The sequence below is a fragment of the Mixophyes fleayi genome, chromosome 11, assembly GCF_038048845.1.
Source record: "Mixophyes fleayi isolate aMixFle1 chromosome 11, aMixFle1.hap1, whole genome shotgun sequence".
Lineage (NCBI taxonomy): Eukaryota > Metazoa > Chordata > Amphibia > Anura > Limnodynastidae > Mixophyes > Mixophyes fleayi.
In genome coordinates this window covers 84,110,215-84,133,391 of record NC_134412.1, presented here as the reverse complement: position 1 = coordinate 84,133,391, position 23,177 = coordinate 84,110,215, and positions in this window count along the sequence as shown.

The window sequence follows — 23,177 nt, the reverse complement described above, 5'->3', positions numbered from 1 at the left end:
ATTGAACGCAAAGGGGGAGATTTAATTCAGCGCAATGTGTCTCTGGAAAAGTCCATGGAGACATATTGCGCCGATGAGAAGATTTCTCACCGCAGTGGACGGCTATGTGTATGCAATGGTGATGTCCGGCGTCACATCGCGGACAAATGAATCTTCACCAAAATGTTGCCTTTTCATTCAATATCAATTATTATACCAGCTTATAACTGTCATAACCAAACATGTTTAGTGAGCAACAACAATGGATCAATTTTTGTTGACTTTTTTTATACAGGGATGGGATCTCCTATCCAGAATGTTTGAGATTTGGATTATTCAGGATAAAGTTTTCTTCATTTGTTTGGAGGACTGTGTCATGAATTTACTAAAACAAATTTAAAATGGTCTATTGGCTTTCCCCACACTACTCCCTTGACATTCCCCTCCTCATCAACTTCTTTAGCAGCTCTGCTCATTGTGACTGTAGGAAGAAAAAAAGAAAATAAGACAAACTTCTCTTCCCCCGATAAATTGACTTTGATTTCGAGAATGTACATTTTGTGGTTTCATAATTGGGCAAAGTAAGACTGTAGACTTTGTTAAATGTAAGACCTCATACCCACTGGCAACAATTTTATGTGTCGTATTAGTATCTAGCACTAGAACAATGTACAAAGACAGAATCTGAAAATGGAAACCAGTATTTCCAATAACCCCATACCCACTTACGATGTTACTTGAAAGTGTTGTGTTTCCTGAAAGCTACCTCCTCCATTCAATGAGATTAACATATGTTTAATGCATTGAGGTCATTTGTGTGACCTCTGTTCATTCTCTAAACATGATCAAAGGCGTAAATTAACCACAAATGCAAATGCGTTTTAAACCCAAACCAATCACCACCAGGTATAAGGCCCAACCCACACAACACATTTCAGACATTTTCTTTATTCTAAATAAAAATATGGAAAAAAAAGTCATAGTTCCCCCATGTCAGTAAGAAATCCTTATATTGCAAGCAAAATGTCACTTTCAGTAAAATACTCTTTTAATGTTGCACAGTGGCTAGTATTGCAACCTTGACGCGATGGGGTCTTGTGTTCAATTCAGACCCAAGGTGATATCTGCACGTAGTATATATGTACTTCCTGGGTTTCCCATAACGATCCAAAGACTTACTGGTAGGTTATTTGCCTTCTGACAAAATTGGCCATGATATTTGTGTGCTTGTGGTAGAGAAATTAGATTGTAAGTTCCACTAGACCAGACATTGATGCGCTTGTATAATAAACTCTGATTATATTTACGGTGATGGATAATATATATGTGCTGTATAAATAAACAATGTGACAAAACAAGGAATTAATCTCACCTCAATCAGTCTGCACCTCTCACAAAATGTGGACTATAAAAACATACTTTTTCTAGCCCTCTGGTTCTCCAGATTTCCCAATCATGTTTTTTTTCATACAATATATTTATTATAGTTATGTTCACACTTGTGTATACTGTATTTTTGAATTGCTATATATCTGAAAGAGCATGGCTTTGTTAACTTGTGCGAACATGCAGATTAGTCCATTGCCTCAGCCAAGGCAGAAGGATTATATAACATTGCCCATCAAATTCCTGCATGAATGTGCGTCCCACCAGAGTAGTGTCCTTTGTGTAGCTGTGAGTCTGTAAGAGTTAAGATAGTAAGATAGTGAAAAGGTTCACAGATACAGCTCTTTGTTTAATTACAGATGACTGCATTATGTATTTAAATTAGAGATGTTCACTGACCCCCGTGTTCTGGTTTTGGTTTTGGATCTGGATTAACTTCGTGTTTTGGCAAAACCGCCCTTGCGTGTTTTGGTTTTGGTTTTGGATCCCGATTTCTTTTCTAAAATTCCTATTTTTTTTTGCTAAAATCACATATTTTTGCTCCCCCCCCCCTTACATTATTATTAACGTCAATAACACTAATTTTAAGTCACTTGCAGTCAATTTTGACCACCTCACAGGTCACAATATTATTTTCATATACTTTCAAACAAAGACTGCAGATTTAGAACACCAAGCCTGCCAGACCTATTATTTTCTATTTCAGCAATGACAATTAGCAATGGAGCAATGTAGCTCTCCTCTTTCTGTGTTATCTATATAACACAGTACAATATGAATACAGATTTAGAATACCAAGCCTGCCAGACCTATTATTTTCTATTTCAGCAATGACAATTAGCAATGGAGCTCTCCTGAATGTCACTGGAGGCTTTGAAGAACACTGCTACCCCTCCTCTTTCTTTTCTACCTATGACGCTGCCCAACTGCACTAGAGACTGCCAAGAACTGTGCTACCCCTTCTGTGTCCCTCTGTGAAATGGAGCGGGATCACCGTGGAGGGCGGTACTTATAGAATCCCAAGCTCGTGAGATCCAACGACATAACAATGACGTTTCACCTCATTTTCAATTCCGAGAGCGCGCAAAAATACAGAGTCGGCTCGGCTCGGTACTCGGATCTGCTAAGTTCGTGTGTGTTCGGTTCTCGGGAAACCGAGCCTGAGCATCTCTAATTTAAATGTAATTTTTCTGGATTGGGACCTCTCCTTTTTAAACAATTTCTGTTGGGCCACAGAACAGTATACATCCCTAAATATATCAAGAGTGGCTCATCTCCTATCCCTTTGTCTGCATGTTTACCTGTGAAAAGGTAAACACAGAGAAGGACCAATCAGGCTGGTCCTTGAACTCCACAGAAAGCCATTTCTGCCTTTAAAAGACAGCTCTGCATAGGCAAACCGAGGGGGGTTTCCTATGCCTTGCAAACCCCCCCTCCAAGCCTGGGGCCCTGTATAATTGAGGTGGCTGGACCCTGCCCCAGCTTCACACGGCTCTGCTTGAAAAGGGAGAGCTGCATGCACCTAACAGTAGTGCACGCAGCATTGCCCATGTATATTATGGGGATAAGGAGAGTTGGAGAGCAGCCAAGCACTGTCTAAAAGTATAGCCACGTCCCCATGCATGCTGGTCACGCCCACTGGTCGCGTGGTGTGTAAACCCCCCCTCTACAAATCCTGCATTTGCCCCTGCTCTGTGTTAGTAGCACACACATGTGTAGCTTTTAATCCAAAGATTATGCCGTGTCAGTCATCACTATCAGTCAGCACTTAGATCTGCCCTGTAACTGGTGCAAGTGATACGGTTGAAAACAGACGTACTTACGAGAAACACAGGACTTCAAAAACGGCGCATTGGCATGCCCTTACTAAACATGGCCAACGTTCATCTTGCCTTTTGCACCCTTGTTTCACCGTCTGGGTCTTAGGCAGTCGTAAGTGTCGTAGGCATGCAATTGTGCTCATTGGCGTAAGGTCCGTTTTTGAGGATACGTAGCGCTATTTCACGCAAGATACAGCATGCAAACTGACTTATGTCCAAGCATGAAACAGGCCCATGATCAGTTCAAGTCATTATATGGGGGGTTTTCACAGATGTTTATCGTCTGCTTACAGAGAGTATCATAATTGTCACCTTTCTTTAATGTTAATATAAAACATAGGCAAACCGAAAGCGGGGATTCCTAGTGCCTGAAAACCCCCATCCAAACCTGGGGCACTGTATCATTGAGGTGGCTGGACCCTGCCCCCGCTTCACACGGCTCTGCTTGAAAAGAGAGAGCTGCGTGCACCTAACAGTAGTCCACGCAGCATTGCCCATGTATATTATGGGGATAGGAAGAGTTAGAGAGCAGCCAAGCACTGTCTAATATAATAGCCACGCCCCCATGCATGCTGGTCACGCCCACTGGTGGCGTGGTGTGGAAATCCCCCCCTATAAATCCTGCGTTTGCCCCTGTAAAGGTTAGCAAGATAGAGAAAGAGTTGACGTAAACAAAGTTTACTCTTCAAATTCTGATGTTGGTTGCATTTGCCTTTCTGTTCCTTAACTTGGCCCTTTTCTCCAAAACTATAATTGAAAGAAAAAGTAATAAGAATTCAAACAGAACAAGCAGATTGCTTTTTGCGTTGAGTCTTCTCAGTCTGTGGGTGGTCTTGTAGCAGTCTGAATGTTTTTTAAAATTAAAATGGTTTACTGATTTTCTGTGATATCTGAAAAATAATTCCTGTAAGTAAATGGAAAATCTCAGCTATAAAACAGAATGTCCCGCTGTTGGAGGGGACGCTAAAATTGCAAATATGTTTCTTGTTCATTTTTTTTATTTATTTTTTTTGAGGGAAAAAAATGTTTTATATACAGGATTATGGAAAAGCATTTGCAATAACTCTACGCTCAGAGAAGTGATAAAAATTGAAGTTTGAACTTAAATGTGATCACCACACATTTTCTGCTTAGTAGAAATAGTTGTACAAGTGCAGGATCTATTATCCAGAAAAAGGAATTTGGAGTTTGCCGTAGTTTAGGGTACCATGCCCAAAATCTACCAAACAAAAAATAAAAATAAACTACCCTTGCCTTTGCCAAAACTGCCATCAGCATTTTCCTTTATGACCTTGTGTAATTAAAACCACTCACAGTGGTGGTAATTGCAAATAAAGTGCAAAATCTTCTTTGACAGCACGCTCACTGATTGGCGCAGGTGTGCCTAGATTTGCGAGGCGGGATGATGGCGTTTGCGCCGGAGTGGAAGTTTGCAGAGACTACTGGGGAAGGGGAATTTTTTGTTTGCTTTTGTCTATCACACAAATTAATTAATTGGGTTCTAACCCAAAAGTGCTGTGCACAAAAGAGTTATAGACCACAAGCTAATACACGCGTGCAAAACCGTCTAAGCAAATAGGTAACTATAATGCCCATCACATGGCCAAAAAGGACCAATTATTGAAACGTTCCAAAAAACACTATATAAGATGTGAAGATTTGCTGCATGTAAGCTCGTATGAGCAGGGCCCATCTTCCCTCCTGTCTCCATACCTGTTCTTCCGCTCCGTCTCTACTGTATCTGCCTGCCTGGAGTTTCTGAAGTACTGGTACTTTGTGTTTATTGTTCTGTACTGTCTTACCCTGTATAGACTACTGTTTGTACCATGTACGGCGCTGCGGAAACCTTGTGGCGCTTTACAAATAAACGATACTAATAATAATTGTGATTTATCACCAAGGTCTCTTTACGCCTATTGAAAATACACTTCATCTGCTTTCTTATGGATTGTTTCCTAATTAATAATCAGAAACTCATTGGTCAACAGGATGGATCTTAATTGCTTGCATTACAATGTATCGTATAATCCTTATGACTTGTATTACAATTACACACTGCCAACGAGATCTGTTTGGATTTGTTAAATCAGCTCAATGGGGATTCAATGTGTTCTGTACTCTTCTTTTTTGTTATTATTATTCAAGGTTGAACATATTAAGATGCAGTTACAAGACAGTACAAAATAACAAAATAGTTCAAAAAACATGAACTGGTGCAGAAATAGTATAAACAAATGTAACAGCAATATACAACATGCGCCAGTTCATGAGAAGAGATACGAAAATGTCAACCAAAAGGGTTTTTATGGGGACTCAGGGTAGGGAGAGAAAATGGTGGTATGAAGACCATAGGGTGGAGAAAAATGAAACGTCCGGCAAGTAATGGAAGAGCGGCAAGTAATGGAAGAGGAACTAAGTTCCGAAAGCAATGCTAAGGGGAAATAGATAAGTGCATATTACTATATATGGCCCAACGTTCCTAGATTTTGCAGAATGATTTTGCAGAGTTGTTTACAATGGCCATCATGTATTCCATGCGTAAACATACCATATCCTAGACATCAGTGCGGTAAAAGAAAGTGGATCAAGTTATTACCAATGTGCCACAAGCTAGTAGGTGGCAGCAGAGGCAAATTGGTGAATAAGCTTAAGTTGGTGTTTTGTAATGTCAGGGGGGGGGGGAGCCAGAGGGAGCAGATAATACCTAGGCAGGAGAAGGAGGGCAGTAGTAGACTGAACGCATTACATTTCGTAGTGAAGAACAGTAATTAAATAATTTAGGGCAAGACCACCAAATAAGTAAAAAGGTACCACAGGTTGGACATCCCCTCAGAGGCATCAGGAGAAATTTAACATAATCAGGTAGCAGCATAATACCAGCGATATAATAGTTTGTATGCATTTTCCTTGATCTTCATGCCTATAGACCTGGATGTGGTGCGTTTCCAAATCTCCCAAAAGAGCTATAGACGTCAAAAAACTGCAAAACAAGCTATAATCAACTGCTAAATTCAATTGCATCCAAGTATGTTGTCTGTACCGTTTATACGGTTTTCCCCCATTCCCCCACTCTTCTACCTCTCCCTCACCCCTCTCTATTTTCACCCCAGGTTGCGCCACGGCAGAAACAGCAAAAAAAACAACAACAAGCACGGGAACTGGAACGCCCGGATCACCCGTAACGGCAGCAACAACCCTCAAGACACACAAATCAAGCGCAGACGTCCAAGGTAAGCTCCATAAAAAGAGTTTCCGCCACCTACGTTCCCAAATCTCTGACCACTCCTCCGTGTCAAAGGATTCACCGATCTCAAATTGCCGTGCAAGGGCAAGCTCATCATATAATGTAGAAACCAAACCTTTGTCTTTGGCCTGTCTCATACAAAGCGTTTCAAAGTTGGAGAAAAGTCTGTTTAGTAAACGGGAGCTAATAGACTAGTTGGCCCACTTTCTATTGGACACATTGGGCAAGTTGCAATGGTTGATAATATTTTTAAGAGTTAGGAACAGCTAGGCCATCCCACTGGGAGGGCCACTGTAGGAAGGGATAGTGTGTTGAATACATTTTTAAATAATTGTTTGAGAAAGGATGGCGATGGGGAGAGCTTGGACAAGATAGAAAAGTCTAGGGAGAATATTCATTTTAACTGCATTCATTGTTGGACAGGAGTTGGGGATAATATGTTTGGTATAGCTGATGACAGGATTTAGTGAGATAGACACCAAGATATTTCAGTTTTTGTAACTGCTATCTGAAAGAAGATTGAGATTCGAGGGCTGTTTTGATTGAAGAGGGGAGATAAATGTCGGATAGAGATCCATAAAACTCAATGCCGGTTAGAAGAGCTGGGAGTGATACCTGTGACAGGGGCGCACGCAGGGGGGGTTTCTGGTTCTTCAGAAACCCCTCCCCTCCATGAACAAACTGGCACTAAACATTACCCTGTACTGTACAGCAGCCGCGGCGCTGTCAGAGAAGCGTCCGCGGCGGTGCTGTATTGTACTGCCGCGGACGCTTCTTTGACAGCGCCGCGGCTGCTGTACAGTACAGCATAGCTAAAAAATGGAGCTTCTGCGCATGCGCAGCAGCTCTCTCTTTATATATTTTTTTGGGGAGGAGAGGAAACCCCCCCTTAAAAATCCTGCGTTTGCCCCTGTGTGATAAGGAGGATGTCGTCAGCATATAATCCAATTTTGTATTCAGAATTACCAGACTTAATACCTAAGACACCCTTATCACTACGGATACTTTGCACTAGCAGCTCAATGATTAAAGCAAAGATAAGAGTGGAAAGGGGGACAGCCCTGTTTAGTGCTATTAGTAATGGTAAATGGATTGGAGAATATGCCATTTGCCTGAACGGAAGCAGATGAAGAGTGGTACAACGCTGAAACACCGGAGAGGAATTTATCAGACACCGATGTGGGAAATGGTAAGGAACACGAAAGGCCAGTAGATCTGATTGAACGTCTTCTCCGCATCTAACACTAGTACAAAGGACGGAATCTTGCGTTTATGAATAGTGTAGACAAAATTAATGGAACGTCTGATGTAGTCCGAGGCCTGACGGCAGGGGACAAATCTGGCTTGGGCGAGGTCAATTAAAGAGGGGAGAAGGATGTTCAATCGGGTAGCCAGAATCTTTGTGAAAATTTTGAAAACAAAATTGGACAATGAGATGGGTTTATAATCGGAGCAATAAATGGGGTCTCTACCGGGTTTAAGGATGACCACAATGTTGGCATGAGTGGTGGTAGAGTCAACGGCTACCCCTCTTTAATACCCCCTTAAAAAGCTCAGTAAGCCGAAGCGCCAAGGCTGCAGAGAATTCTTTATAGTACAGAGAGGTGAAACCATCTTGGTCTGGAGCAGACAATGCCATCAACGATTTTATGGCTCCTTGGGTTTCTCCTAATGAAATATCGGCATCTAAGAACAAATTATCATCTGTGAGTTCGGTATGAGCGACATTGAAGGAAGAGGAAGGAGCTAAGTGTTCTGTACTCTTAGTAGTAATTGGTGCTGTGATCTCCTCTCTATCTTCTATATAGATAAAAGGTTTATCCTTGGAAGCAACTCGAGATTTTCCTCCGTTTCCACACACATGTCCATTACATATTTTTTTTTATTTGCAATCTGCCCGTTCTTTGGGGAGTTTTAACATTTGACTCTCACTTCTCTCCCATCTGTCTTCTACCTTATGTCTGTAATCACCACCCTTGATTCAGTCTATGACTCACTGGAGCTCAATGAAGATCCCACACTTTACTGCAACCAAATAGCTAACATTACAGTGATTACATAACAACTGGAAGTGCTCCCAATAACTTTACTGCCAGACAAAGATTGCAGATTGGAGATTCAAAGTGCATTTCAAATTGCATTAGCAAAGATTAGTGCATTTGGCTTTTTTTTTTATAAATATATATTTATATTCTTCTTTTGACAGGTCCGTCAATATACAGAGTTATGTATATTAGAATTTTCTATATCTTGATGTAGATTGGAACAGAAAGGGAAACAATGTCATATGATTAAAATGTAATCACTTATAAACGATGAGTAAAATCTCTCCATTGTTTCAGAGTTATATTATGATTATATTGTATATGATGAAGGTTAAAAACATATTTTTTCCAGTGCTTACTTATGAATAAATATTTTAGAGACATAAAATTGTTTTTAAAGGACATTTATGCAATAAGTAACATTTTCTTGTTTAACGCATCTCACATAATTCCAACCAATATAAAAATTTAAGTTTGGGCTGGAATTATTCTTACACCTTTTCTTACCCACGGAACCTTCATAAAATAAATAGGATATATATACATTGTGGTGACAATATGTTAATTTGTATGTACAGGTGGAGCCAAAGTTAACCCAAGATGCTCACTGACCCCGTGAACTGGTTTTGGATCTGGATTAGCTTCGTGTTTTGGTTTTGGCAAAACCACCCTCGTGTGTTTTGGTTTTGGATTTTTTAGGAAAAATCCTAAACTATGCTAAAATTACATATTTTTGCTCTTTTTTTGTTCCTACATTATTATTAACCTCAATAACACTAATTTCAAGTCATTTGCAGTCAATTTTGACCACCTCACAGGTCACAATATTATTTTCATACACTTTTGGACAAATACTGCAGTGACCTGGCTGGATGGTAAGCGACAGAGCAATGACACAAACACACGGCATTTCCTAGCACATCTAGGACACATTGGCACACAGCAGTGGCAGAAAAGAAAAATAGGGGGCCGCCCTCCCTCCCACCCCTCGCTATGTTGGATCTTAAAAAAGGAATTCAAAACTCGTAAGATCCGACGACATCACAATGACGTTTTGCCTCGTTTTCGATTTCGAGGGCGTGCGACAGTACCGAGCCGGCTCGGCTCTGTACTCGGATCCCCTAAGTTTGGGTATATTCGGCTCTCCAGGAACCAAGCCTGAGCATCTCTAATAAAAATGTACCCGAGAGACAAAATGAGCTAACTGGCACTTGTTTTCCACTGAAGGAAAGCTACATTGCATTGCAGCCCAACCTTAGCTCTCCAATGTACAGAATGTGTTTCAGATAACAGCAGAGAATCCTGCAGTAGGGGAACTGCTCTATTTAGGGGGAAGGTTTAATTAATAAACGTTTGTCAACTTTTGGACTACTTACGTTGGCTATAACTTTTTTTGATCCCCTTTGAAAGAATTCAAACACACAAATTCTTAATGCACCGTAAACGTCTCGCTGCATTGGATTCTTATTTGAAAACAAACAGAAAATAATAGAAGGGTTTTTTTTTTGTTTTGTTTTATTTTTAAGCCTGTCGAAATACATATGAAATAGAAACTGCCAAAGCTACAATACTGTAACATCTGTTTTACACAGCTAAACTGTCAGGCATTCTGGGGGGCTGTCAACAAGGAAACTGGAAGACGTGAAAGAAATGGATAGCATTAATTAAACCTGATGACACCAGTCTTTCAGAACTATGATTGCCTGTCATTCCAGATCACACAACTGAGTTTGGATTCGGAAAGCAGAAAAATGACTAGAAGAAAAGAACTAGTGGGCCGTGACTACAGAATTACCGGGCAGTTTATCGTTCTAGCATTGGAAATCTTAAGTGAGTTCTTTGTTTTCGAAGATCTGGCATATAGCACATCTCTTCTTAATGTAGCCTTCAAATCAGGATTTCAAAACCAGGAAAGTACAGCTTTAATATAGATGGTGAATGGATTCTTAAAGCGGGGATGTTGGGATCTTTAAGTGTAGAAATAAACTGACATTTCTGAGATTCGCTGCCTGAAAATAGAATGATATTGTCAATGGCATCTGTGGATATAGTCGCTTCTGCAGAGTCTATACATGCAGAATGGCGATGTGCTGCGCCACTTCGGATAGACCATATGTCCCTCTAAGACTCGCTATCCTATCTGCCATAGACTCACTGTGATGTAATCATTCATAACAAATACTAGTAGTAGAATACACTATAAAATAATTATCTGAAAGTACTCCTTTGTACTCCCTGTGAATCTTAAAGGAACATGCCATACAAAAACATTCCGCACAAAACACACCTCATCCCCAACTGTGAGAACCCATTGCATCATCATCATCATCATCATTTATATAGCGCCACTGATTCCGCAGCGCTGTACAGAGAACTCATTCACATCAGTCCCTGCCCCATTGGAGCTTACAGTCTAAATTCCCTAACATACACACACACACAGACAGACAGATAGAGAGAGACTAGGGTAAAAAAATTTTTTTGATAGCAGCCAATTAACCTACCAGTATGTTTTTGGAGTGTGGAAGGAAACTGGAACACCTGGAGGAAACCCACGCAAACACGGGGAGAACATACAAACTCCACACAGATAAGGCCATGGTCTGGAATTGAACTCATGACCCCAGCGCTGTGAGGCAGAAGTGCTAACCACTTAGCCACCCTGCTGCCCACCATTTATTTATATAGCGCCTTGTATATTAGTAGAAGTATTTAATAATGGATTTGGTTAAAAATAGGCAACCAATGCAGAGACTGACAGAGTGGATCAGCAGTGGAAGAACGATTTGCAAGGACAAACAATCTAGCCACTGCATGCAAAATAGATTGCGGTAAGAGTCTCATTCGGGGAAGACCAGTAAGGAAGGAATTACAATAGTCAATGTGGGAGATGAATTAAAGTTTTAGCAGTGTCTTCTGTGCGATATGGGCGTATTGTGGAATTTTCTTTTAGAAGTATGTAACATGATTTAGATATAGAGTCAATGTGGGGAACAAGGATAGTTCTAAGTCAAAGATCTCACCTAGTCAAAGATCTTGTGGGGTGGTATTTATTGTTATGTTGTCAACATAACTAGAAATGTCATGTAACTAACTTCTATTGGTGGGTGTGAATATTATTGTGAAGATATTTGCTATGCCAGGGAAGCCTATCCAGTACCTTCTATGGTTCTCATAGTCACTCAGGCAAATGAAGTTAGAAAAGTATAACAATACATTTACTGTAACAAAAACAATCACTAGATTTTTATGTACACACAGTAAATAAATGCCACATGTATGGAGGATGTGGGGGGCTGGATTAAGCGATATATCACCAGCAAATAGAAGCAGAACAAGAGAAAGAGAGGTAAGTACGATTGTAAGATATGTGACCTTTTATTTTCTGGCAACAGGGTGAGAATGTTACAGTTAGTGAATATAAGCAGCAAAAAGTTCAGGAGCGTTAAATAGATACGAGTGGATTAGTGAGGGGGCAGTGTGGACAAAGGTGTGTGTTACAGGAAGGATGAAGGATGATATCGTTCTAAAGATGCTATGAAAGGTTAGTAAAAAAAGCAATTTGTGAAACATTGGGAGGTAAGAATAAAGAGCAAGAAACCAGTGCAGGGTCAGGTTGTTATAGATGGTTCTTTTTTCTGCGTGTCTTTAGATATCGTTCAGTGTTTGTTCAACTGTGTTGCTTAACAGCATTCCCCAACACTTGGTGAGAGAAACCCACTTAGTGTAGAAAACCCCAAACACGTTTTCACTTAGACTGAATACTAAGATAGAGTTAGGATGAATACAATCTACCTACGTCTGTGCTAATTGGTCAACTGATCAGAGAAAAAAAATAACAACAATTATTATGCAGCGCTGTACAGAGAACTCATTCATATCAATCCCTGCCCCATTGGAGCTTACAGTCTAAATTCCCTAACATACACACACAGACACAGAGACTAGGGTCAATTTTAATAGCAGCCAATTAACCTACCAGTATGTTTTTGGAGTGTGGGAGGAAACCAGAGCACCTGGAGGAAATCCACACAAACACGGGGAGAACATACAAACTCCACACAGAAAAGGCCATGGTCGGGAATCAAACTCATGACCCCAGCGCTGTGAGGCAGAAGTGCTAACCACTGAGCCACAGTGCATTCTTAGGTTTAAAAAAAAACAAACAAAAAAAAAAAACTTCTTTCAAGATCATACCACATATTATATAGCGAAAGGCATAGCAAGGATTTAATACTTTAGCTGTCCTTAAATGTATTCTGCAAAAAGACAACATCAATTATGGAAGAGAACGAGATACCAAATTGCATAGTCTGATGTCATTTCAAATAGTATTTAATTCGAAACATAATGACTTTTTTCCTATTCATTTTTTCTCCTTCGTATTGCACCTAAAATTATACTTTATGTATGATTGTCTTGTCCTCTTTTGATTCAAACCATTTAAATCTCTCTACTACATGAAAGAGAAAAGTAAATATTTAATTATCCAGTACTTGCGATAAACTCTAAGAAGATGTAAAATATTTAATGTGAAGGATTCTACATCAGAATCTCGCTATAATACCGGATTCACTAGACACAGATTCATTTTGATTATAGCAGCGTCCTACCTTGGTATTTTTTATGGAAAATGTGCGTGACATTGTATTAAAAATGAAATAAAAACTGATTTTTGCTTTGTAGGCTACGGTACGGGAATATGAACTAAATGTTGCCTGATGTGGAGCATAACTGGAGAAATAAAAGTATGTAAAGTATTTGTTATAGTGTGGTTCTATTGTAATTATGTAAATTTAATTTAAAAACAAGGTAGGTAAAATGTAATACTTTATCCACAGCGTGACCTTACTGCTGAACATAATTGAAATTCATTTCTCTCACATTTTAAATGTTTCTCTTCAATAACTGCTAAAATACAGAGTGTACCTAATTAAATGTGTTTTATCCAGTGCATAACATATAAACGGTGATAGTGATCAGCTGTGGTCAGTTGTGGTCAGTTCTATGTGACAATTCTCATGGATAAAAATGTATAGATATGTAAATTTTGAACACCAGGGACTGTGCAAATACCGGTCGATATTTCAAAAAAATCAAAATGAGACAAAATAAGCCCCACCCATGAACAGGGGCGGAGCTACCATGTAGGTAAGTGGCTGCTTAGGCCCCCAGCTGGTCCCAGTCAGCTGACATCTCGGTGCATGTTCAGTCCTCGAGCCTGTTCCCTATCCCACGCTCCTTATTTTATCCTGGTTTCCTGCTCCCGTCTTCCTATTTGCGATGTGTAAATATGAAACTGACCAGCACTGATGGGAGCGTGGGAGTGGGGGGCCGTTGAATTGGGAATACCGGTCAGGGTTCATCGGCGTGAGAACAGGACACGCCCTAATGTACAATGGAATTATGGTGGGGACACGAGTTGCCCATTCATAGCAGCTGCACCGCGGAAGACTGTCAAGCAGGAGCAATGTATACAACATGGACGAAACAGAGCCGCTGCAATTGTTCACGTGCTGCAGCTTCTCCTCGGTTCCTTTCTGGAACTGAAGAGTTCTGGATTTGGTGTGACTGCAGAGGTGAGTGGGGGCATTGCTATGTGACATAATATGAACTGGGGGCACTGCTGTGTGGCATAATATGAACTGGGGGCACTACTGTGTGGCATAATATGAACTGTGGGCACTACTGTGTGGCATAATATGAACTGGGGGCACTACTGTGTGGCATAATATGAACTGTGGGCACTACTTTGTGGCATAATATGAACTCGGGGCACTGCTCTGTAGGCATAATATGAACTCGGGGCACTGCTCTGTAGGCTGTCTTAGGTTTCTCCTATTTCCATCATTGATAATCTAATCTAACGCCAGCTGCCATATTACATCTCAGTGCTAACAAACATTTTTGCCCAGTAGTTGACTGGAACTCCCTACACTCAAAGAAATCCCCTGATGAGGTCATCATTGTGACATCACATAAAATCCCGTGCTCAGTGGGAGGAGCCCAGGTATTGAGATGAGCTGCAAAGGGATCATATGGTGAAGAATGAGTTAATGTGAGCTCAACACATGGAAATAAAAAACGTGCCTAGACATAGCGCTTCCCTGCTTGGTCAGTTCCTGTTTCAAATTTAACTCTGCCTGACCCAATGGAGAGCATTAAGCCTTTATAAGTCTTGGTAAAAAATCAGAACAGAGTAGGAGCCTTTACTTGCACAGTGGCTACATCTAACGTAGGTCAGTAATATCCAGCAGGACCCCAACCTGCATGCTAGCCACAGATTAAAAAATAAATCACACCTTTACTGAAGCTTTTTAAATTCAAACTTTTTAGCAGCACAAATAATTTAGTAAGCTATCACCTTGACATATGTAATCCCCTGTTTGCCAGGTGGGTGGTGTATGTACATTGCTCCATGGAACACCCTCAGATCTAGCAACTGACTAACACTTTTCAAACATTCAGATCTCTCAAACTTTTTCATAAATGCCCTTTGAGGTGGCACTTTTGTCACAAGGGGGGTGAAATTCACCCACATACACTTCATGGGGCGTTACACATATTTTACCTGAATGGGTTTCAATCAAGAGCGATGTATTTCTGTCCAATCAGCACCGGAGAAAGAGGATGTTGTATCACTGGAGGATGCGACTTCTCCTGAACCACTGTGGAGCATGAAACGGAATCCTCACAGTTCTGCTTCCTGAGGATAAAAATTATGTTTTAGATGGCATTGCCCTTTAACGTCACTGATGTGTAAAAAGCCTAAACAACAGGTACTAGCCAAATCCATGAACGTGTTTGTAGTGGAATTTCTCTATTGTAAAAAAAAATTTGACATTATTTGATACACTGTCTATGTTTTAACCAGTTCTCTATAAACTCTTTCTGCATTTTTAATACAAAAAAAATATTGGTACACAGTACGCTGAACTTTTCAAGCCATTCAAGTGGATAATGCTAGATAAGTATCATATATTAAGCTTTTATGTTAAAATGCACTTCAAGATCTAATTGATTATGCGCTGAAGGTCAGTGGAAAGTCATTTGAAAAGAGTGACATTGTCTGATACTGAGCACTGATGTTGGAGAGGTTTGTGAAACTGCAAGAAATCGCTTGACCTTTAAAGCATGACAAAGCTTAAAACCATGAATTATTTTAGTCCAGCAGAGTGGAGATCACTCATACCTCGCACTTGCTCACCGCTGAGGTTTTACAGCGAGCATAAATTTTGATCCAAACCTTAAATTAATATTGCAAATGGTTAGGTTAACTACATATATCTGGATGATGCACATTTTTATAGGTCGATCATACTTGAACCCTGTAAAATAAGCTTACATGGATTGTCTACGTAAAATATATTTTTAAGCAGAACTTTTACTTATTATTTTCTACACCAGTCATGCATACATATATATTTAATACAAGTTAACCCGTGCATGATACTCATGCATTCTAGTCAAATCAAGCTACTTAAGGTGTTAAAAAGGTTCTTGTCATGCATTTGGGCCATAGCCCAGGCCTCAACCACCAACCACTCCCCACTGTCACCCCCGGCAACCACCAACCACTCCCAACTGTCACTTCTCCTTCAAGAAATATATATATATATATATATATATATATATATATATTTTAAATCTTTATAAACACTTTTAACAATTAACAAATTAAATTAACAAATTAAAAACATCTTAGTATACCAAATTTCAGCCCTTTCTGAATTTTTTTTCCCACACACACTAAGAATTTAGTAGGTCAGTGTATAACTCCGCCCAGCAGGTGGCACTGCAGCTTGGTTTTATTTTTTCCACACACACACAGACAGACTAACACACGCCACTAGACATTTATATTATAGATTATTTACATAATGGAAAAATCCCCAGGTTCAGTGCAAAGGCTGATCCGTCTTTTATAAAACTTTATGTCTGTTTTTTTGCACATTTGCATTTATTATTTATAGGTGAACATGGAGAGAAGTGAGTGGGTTCTCTGTATTAGTGGTGCTATATATATATATATATATATATATAAATATAAATAAACAATGATGATGATGGATAATATCACTGCTGAATTACTGAACCGCTTGCAAACCTTGTCTCTCATTTTATTTCTCTGTATGTCCACTCTGCTATTCATCTGTATTAACATGTTGTGCATCTATACTACCACATACCTCTACTCACACTACACTAACTGTATTTCATGTCTCTCCACACTGTCCATGTTCTCCTCCTCCCTTGTTCCCCATCCTCTCTGCCCAATATCCTTATCTACTTCCATCTACCCTGTCACCATTTCAAGTTGGGATATTATTGGTATAGAGCAGTGATGGGCAACAGCCCACTGAGCCTTCATCTGTGGCCCCCAGGCTCCTTACTGTTTATTGTCAGATATGTTTGTTATAGGCTGTAACACTTGTTTAACATGCCTGCTGATACGTTATTACAGATAGCAGTCTCTTTCTTTGATTAAATGTATTGTTTTACTGAAATTAAAGTATAATATGTGGCCCTTTTGCAGATTAGAGGTCCGCCCATGGGGCCCCTGAAGTGTATCAGGTTGCCTGTCACTTGTGTAGAGCTTACGAAGTCAAATTTCTCTGATGTTTGATTTGACAAATAAGATTTTGTTTAGCAGGAGTGGAAAGTCGGACACTTGCGGAGGTTCTCCTGTCACGTTGTGTCCAAAGAGACTTTATAGTAATGCAAAAGGTACAGATTTTTACACAATCTCGAAAGTGTTGGTAATCGGGCTTCAATCAGTGCTTCCAATAGGAAGCTTTATCTGTCATCTGGATCATTTCAAAGCAAAAACATGTTAATACTGCAAGCAGGGGTGTAACTTTTGAGGTAGCAACTGTCACCCATATTACTATGGGCTTTTATTCCTCTGCAGTGTTTGCAGTCAGCCGGGACCTAAAAGGAAGAAAAAGAATGAACCCCAGCATGCAGTAAATAGACAAATTTTGCCAAATCTTTATTTCCATGAAGAACAATTGTCACGCCTGGGGATCTGTCTGTGCCCAGACTGGGTTGTGTCTCTGGAGCTAATCTGGTGACTACGTACACACAGCTGAGTGGCCTGATTATGCTCCTTTGCATGTAAGTGAAAGCACTGGTACTGATAGTGATTAGACCAGCAGAGGAGACTAGGCAGGAACTGGAATGCTGGGTCAGACTGAAACTGGAATGCTGGACTGCACTGTCTGAGCAGGAATAAGAAAGGAGACTGCAGACTGCTGGGGACCAGGTTGGCGTCTGGAGAATAAACGTTGCACTGGCAACAGTTAAGGGCTCCAGGAAATCCTTTTATACTAAGTGTTGTCACCTGATTGGAGGCTGCAGTCAGCTGGGCTGAAGCATCACTTTGACTGGATGAGAGGGATCAGGTGACTGAATCCAAGATGGCAGCACCCATTCACTGGTTTTGGAGGGATCTCTGGAGTGGAGACAGACTGTGCAGCATCCCGCAGAGAGATCGGAGACCAGCAGAGCCTGCGAACCGCAGGGACAGCTTAGAAAGACAGCGGAGGGGTAAACAATGGGACCAGAGAGCCTGTTGCGCGACAACTATAATGTATGTTCATTTAAACCCTGTTTTCTGCTTCATCAATGTGGCGCCTGACACAGTAGTACAGATATGACATACAATAAAGCAGTAAACATAACAAGTACATGGGAACAGAGCAGAATAATACATGAATGGATGCAATTAACTGAACAAATGGCATGGCATACAGAAACCATTCAACATGAGACATGAGAGGGAGAAATAAAAACATCAGAGACTGGACAGATATGAGACATAAGGTAGAGGAGCCCATGAGAGCTTACATTCCAGAGGGAGGGGGTAATGAGAGACAATAAGAACTAAACTAAAGCTTTGCAGTCCAAGCAGGAAATAGAGGAGGTGGAGACTAAACAGTCAAAGTGGCAGAAGGGTGGGATGAAGTGGTGACAGGATAGGTTGAAGTAGATAAGGATATTGGGCAGAGAGGATGGGGAACAAGGGAGGAGAAGAACATGGACAGTGTGGAGAGACATGAAATGCAGTTAGTGTAGTGTGAGTAGAGGTATGTGGTAGTATAGATGCAGAACATGTTAATATAGATGAATAGCAGAGTGGACATACAGAAAAATGAAATGAGAGACAAGGTTTGCAAGCAGTTCAGTAATTCAGCAGTGATATTATCCATAATCATCATCACCATTTATTTATATATCGCCACTAATTCTGCAGCGCTGTACAGAGAACCCATTCACATCAGTCTCTGCCCCATTGGTATCCATGCTAACAGGCCATTAGGGAGTGTCCAGGTAGGGAACAAGGCAGGTACTAGAGATTGTCCTCCAGTAGCAAGGACATCAGTTAGAATGTTCTCCTTTTTTACCACCTGTTTAACTCAGGTATAACTCCAAATAATGCTATATCAACCTTAATACACTTGTAACATAACACACTTTTAATTAAAAAAAACGCCAACACTGGCTTGTAGCCTCTCACAATTACGTACAGGTAACAACCACATGTAATCAGTGATTTCAATCATCCCCCAATAACTTCCCACAACAAAGGCTACCAATAAAAGTTTTAAACAAATAAACAGTGAAATAACAGCATAACAGGTATCAAGAAAAAAATATCACTTCATTCAGCGCAGATACAATTACCATCTATTAAATAAAAACAGCACTTTCTTAAATCAGTTCAAATGCTGGAGACAGACGACAATAGAATGGCCATGGGATACATTCCATTAATCAATCACCCCCATAATGTCCTCTGCTAATCACAGCTACAGATACTTGTAAGAAAAGTATTCAAATTATTTTCAGATTTCATTAGGGATTTTATCATCACCAATTCACATGGTAAGGAATTCCACAGCTTCACCATCTATACCAAGGCCAACTTTCTACAACTTATTCAGCTATACCATAAAGAACAGTTTTCTATGAATTGATGACTTCCTGTACTATGTGTGGTCCTTGGTATGAAAAGTTTGTTCGACAAATTATTGTCCTTGTCCTTGAATGTATTTATGCATGATAATTAGGTTACATCTAAGGTGCCTTCTTCCAAAGGAAACAAGCTGATCTTTTCTAACCTCTATTCACAATGTACCCATCCAGTACCTTTATTAGTAAGGTGGAACCTCTGGAATTCTCATGTGTCCTTCTCACAATGAGGTGCTAAAAACACTTATTAGTAACTCTGAAAGAATATGCTCAAGACTCTGTCCGGAAACAACCTCTGTTATTGCTATTGTTAGTTTTGAGATTTCTCCTTATCCCCCTGCTCAATACCCCACCTGCAAGCTGGACTTCAGCCCTTCCCCACTCCCTGTAAGAAAGAGTTATTTTTAAATCCAGGGCAAAGATATTTTTTAATTTTTTTTTTAAAAAAGTATTTTGATACAGTGGTAAACAGACAATATGCATCGTTCTCTAAATTTCCAAGATGCCTTTAGGTAACTTTACTATTTTTTTTTCTGTCTCAAACCCCTTTTTTTATTTCTGTCTTGTAAACGTGAACGTACTCTATGTCATTTTATAATAGTGTTATATAAGCACAGCGACACTATAATCTCAGATTAAATATAAAATAACCAATTCTGGCTCTGTTATAATAGCTTTGCTAACAAATTAGCCTTATTATTACTCTTAAATATTGTGTCGCTGAGATCTAATGGGCTTACTTCACTAAACATGAGGTTTATGTAAGTAATTCAGTATCAGACACTGGATGACCCATGTCTCCTTAGCTATAATATCATATATAGCAAAATGTTGGTGGCAGCTTTATTTTAGAAGTGTGGTGTGCTCATGGACGGGCTGGCCCGGGGGGCAACGGCCCCCCGGGCCGCTGGGTCAGACGGCTATTAGGGCCGGGTGGTAGGCCGTCCGGCCGCCCCCGGATGCAAAAAACATAGTTTTCCCCCCGCGACCGCATCTGATGACATCAGATGCGGCCATGTCAGCGCACAGGCGGCCGTATCACATGACAGGGGATGCGGCTGCATCATCAATGACGCGGCCGCATCCCCTGTCATATGATGCGGCCACCTGTGTGCCCCCCGGCCATCCCTCTCCCAGCCCACACCTGGGTGTGCTGATCTATGGTATATATAGTCATTTAATGACTTGTGCCTGGCATATACAATGTCTGAGTGGTATTAAGCCTTTCACGCGCACACACGGCATTGGCAGCCTAGTAGTGACACAACCTCAGAACTTCCACAACTTAAACGCTTTTACAGTAAAGAGTCCCTCCCTATGCCAACAGCAAAACCCCATAACACTTTACAGAAAGTTGCCAGGAAATTTTAAAACCTTTCAACGTTCTTGTTCACTTAAGATATAGCCTCAGTATCATATAACTGCTCTCATTTGAGGTAGATAAATAGCATATTTATTAATAACAATGAATGTTAATAATGTATTTCATCTTAGTTTCAAGTTAGTATTTCATCTTAGGCTCTTTTTAACGTCTGTATTAGCTGCACAATCATTAAAATAAATAACATATAATTTCACATCTACTGTATATAAAACACATCACTAAGTATGTATCAAACCTTTCCTATTGCTGGTATAAAAGAATTCTTGCCTTATATATCATATTGATGTGCATAGACCTATTCACATAAACCTGTAAAACGTGGCACTTAAAGTAGGCTGGTTACTTACTCTGTATTTTAGGAGTATGATAAATCTTATTAGCTTTCTTCAACCGCCTTAGTCCAACCATTAAGTGTACCAACGAGCATGAATTAGAACCCACTAATTTGTGGGGATCATGATAAATTCCCCCTGTTGGCTTCACTCTAAATGGAAATCATCCCAGAATTATTCCATCCTATCAAAAAGCAATTACGTTGAAGAACAATGGTGATAAGAATTTAATTGCCAAGCTATTTATTATTGTGTTTAACAATGCTTCTTCTATCGTTTAATTACCATTAGGGTGATTGATTTCCAGACAGATCAAAATACATCTGTTTTTGCTCGCACTAAGCAGCCCAATCTCCTTAAGACGTCATTAAAGAAATCACTTCATTTGGGTAGAATATGCACACATTTAGGGGACTTATTCTATGATACATTCAATTTAAAATGTTTCTAATTGATGAACATGGAGAACCTTAATAAGGTGAATGCCGATATGTGCCGTATTTTGCAGAAAATCGCTCTGCGCATGCCTAGAACTGGATGAGATGCCAGTAAACGCAACAACGTCCAATTCATCTTCGAGCGCAATGGACCCTTACAACAGTTTATGATTTCATGTACAGGGGCAAACGCAGGATTTGTAGAGGGGGGTTTCCACACCACGCCACCAGTTGGCGTGACCATCATGCATGGGGGCATGGCTATAATATTAGACAGAGCTTGGCTGCTCTCCAACTTGTCCTATCCCCATAATATACATGGGCAATGCTGCGTGCACTACTGTTAGGTGCAAGCAGAGTCGTGTGAAGCAGGGGCAGGGTCCAGCCACCTCAATTATACAGTGCCCTAGGCTTGGAGGGGGGTTTCCAGGCACTAGGGACCCCCCTCGGTTTGCCTATGATGTACAGTAAGGGCATGTCAAGCTGGAGCGCATGCAACAATGCAACATGCAACAATGTCTGATGCAGACTTTGACCATCTCAAAAGTACGTGTTTTTCACTTGCACCAGCTACAGGTCAGGTGTAAGTGCTGATTACTAGTGATGACGGCTGTGTATGCAGCTAGAACATGTGTTTGCAATCAGGAGCAACTGTACAAATGCATTTTATGTACAGTAGACATGAATAAAATCCTAACAAATGTATTTTATTGGGAGGGTGACCTTATTTTTTTATGTTTTGCCATTATATTATCAACAGGTGAAATTGATGAATTTTATATTTTATTGTTTCTGCGTATTCTTTTGGGACTTTATATTCCCCACATGTATAGGGCATATCCTGCAGTGTCCTGTCTGTCAGAGCAGAGGGCACCTAGACCTGTATTCTACAAGAGACTGCTCCTAGTTGAAGACATGCGTATGCCTGATTTAGGTGCGTTTTTAAAAAAAAATGCAAAAAAACATTCCTTTTACATGCCTTAACGAATCAGACCTGGACTCTGCAGAACACTTGTTTATGCAAAAATTGGTATATATTGCAGTAAAATGTTCTTATAGGGTACCACCCTCCCACCTGTTGTATTAACGTCTGGGGGAGACTAAAGAAGAGAGTGTCACATTAATAGATGTAATTGTCATGTGAGCACCCCACATCCAATAATGTGCATCCTCTTCGCTATATCAGTGTCTAGTGATTGATGGCGTTGAAGTATGAACTGGCTGGGTGACTGGGGGGGGGGGGGGGGGGGGGGTGGGGGTTGGAGTCCAAACCCTTTAAGGGGGAGTTTACTGCTTCTTCGTTAACAACTGCTGACCTGAAATTATATTCTGAGGCATCATCCGTGGCAGGTAGGTCCATCTGTTTCAGTACATAGATAAGATGCCAAACTGCGTCATTACCATTGAGTGATGTCTTACTGCAGTGTCTTAGGTTGTATGATCACTATTGCTTCATTCCATATTCGGAGAAAAGTCTGAGAGTATATTGTAACTACATTAGACGAATCATGTATCAAGACGAGTCTCTTGGAACTTTTTTAAAAAACAAAGCTCTTGCAACTTTCCCTGTAGGTTT